Genomic DNA, 2,714 nt, shown 5'->3' on the forward strand with positions numbered 1-2,714 from the left:
GATTTCCGCATAGTGCCAGACGCGAGGTTGCACTCTACGCCAGGGCCATCGTTAACCACACACACACCACACACACACCACACACACACACACACTTAGAAAATTGATTATGTATGTATGTTAATGATGTATTAAAATGTAGTATTTTAAATATTTTAAATTTTATTTTATATTTTTTATATATTTTATAAAATATATTAAAAATATATTAAATAAAAATATAATAAATTAATAAAAATATATATTATAAATATTTATTAATATAAAAATTTAATAAAAAATAAATATATATATATATATTTATATAATATATATTATATTTATATATATAAATATATAATTTAATAATATATGATATATATATAAAAAAATAAAATATATATATATTAATATAAAAATAATTAATTATATATATAATATATTATATATATATATTATATATATATATAAAATTATATATTTTATATATTAATATGGTGTGTGTAGTGTGTGTGTGTTGGGTGACAGAGAGGATTCGTGTTAGGGTGTGGTGTGTGTGCGGTGTGTGTGTATATAATTTTATATAAATATATAAAAAATATTATATATATATATATAAAAATATGTTGTGTGGTGTGTGGTGTGTGTGTTGTGTGTGTGTGGTGTGTGTGTGTGTGTGGTGTATGTGGTGTGTGGTAGTGTGTGTTTTGTGTGTGGTATTCATAAGTATTTTTTATTATACATATAAAATATTTTTATATAAAATTATATAATATATATATATATATATATTATATTTTATATATGTATGTAATGTGTATATATGTACATATTGTGTATATATATTTTGGTGTACATTTGTGACACATATATGTGTTTTATGTACCACAACACACACGCACAAACCCCAAAACCACACCAAAAAACAGCATATTATATAAAATATTATATATAAATAAATATATTTTATATTATAATAATATAAAATTATATAAGTTTAATATACAAAACTACAATTTTATATATTTTTTAATGCTTATCATATATTTTTATAGAAACCCATACAATATATATTTTTATATATAATATATTAAAATATATATATAATATATAATTTTAAAATTTCACACCACAAAATTTCACAGAACACAACACACCACTCACACAAACGCACACACACGCACCATATATATGTAGTTGTATTATGTATATAAATTTTGGAATACGATATATATAATATATATATATATTATATTATATATAATATATTTTATATAAAACTATATTAATATAATATATATATATATATATATTATATATATTTTTAAATATATATATATTGTTATGTAAAAAAATATATAGATAGATAGATATAGGTATATTTTAAAAATATATACATAGAATAGTGAATATATACATGAAAAAAATAATAACATAATAATATTAAAATTTTATATATATTATATAATAAAATTTATTATAATTTAATTATATATATAATATATATATATATATTATATAATAATATATAATAATATCTGGGGGTGGTGTGTTGGGGGTTTTGTTGGTGTGGGTGTGATGTATATTTTAATAATATTTATATAATCTATTTAATATATATATTATTTATATATATATATATATATAATATTATATATAAAAAATATAAAAATATTAATATATATATATTATATATATATAATAATATATATATATATAATTTTTATGAAGAGTTGTTTTCATGGTGTGTGTGTGTGTGTCTGGGGTTTTATGTGTTATTTTTTAAAATATATATATATATATATATATATATATATATATCTAAAAATATTATATAATAAACATAATATCTGGTGTGTGGGTGGGGTGTGTGTGTGTGTTGTATATTATATATAAATATATTTTATATTTATTTTAATATATATATATAAAATATAAAGATATAAATATTCTAATATCTATATATATATAAATAATAATATATATATATATTTTATATATATATATAATTATATATAATATATATATATATATATAATGGAGGTTCGTTTTCATGGTGTGTGGTGTGGTCGTGGTGTGTGTGTAGGGGGTTAATTAATATATTATATATTATATATTATATATTATTTTAAAAATAAATTATATAATAAATATATATATATTATATATATATATATATATATATAAATAATATATTTAATAGTGTGTGTTGTGTGTGTGTGTGTGGTGTGTGTGGGGGTGTGTTGTTGTGTGTGTTATCATAAGTAATTTAATGTATACATATGAAAAATATATATAATAAAATTTTATATATATATATTTTATAATATATAAAATATATATTACGCATATATATTAATATAAGATAATATATATGTATATATACCATACATTTTTAATATATACATATATGCAATAATATATATATATATATATAATATATATTATTATATATATATATATATATATATAAAATAAATTTTGTATGTATTATATATAATAATATATATAATTATAAAAAAATTTATATATAAAAATATAATATATATGTCGTGGTGTGTGTAGGGGTGTGTGTGTGGTGTGGTGTATTTGTGTGTGTGTGTGTGTGTGTTCTGTGTACACACAAAACGCACACACACAACACCACACATACAAACACACACACACAAAAAACACACACACACACACACAACACACACACAAAAAACATATATAATATATATATATATATTATA

The sequence above is a fragment of the Penaeus monodon genome, unplaced genomic scaffold (genome assembly GCF_015228065.2).
Source record: "Penaeus monodon isolate SGIC_2016 unplaced genomic scaffold, NSTDA_Pmon_1 PmonScaffold_107, whole genome shotgun sequence".
Taxonomy (NCBI): Eukaryota; Metazoa; Arthropoda; class Malacostraca; order Decapoda; family Penaeidae; genus Penaeus; species Penaeus monodon.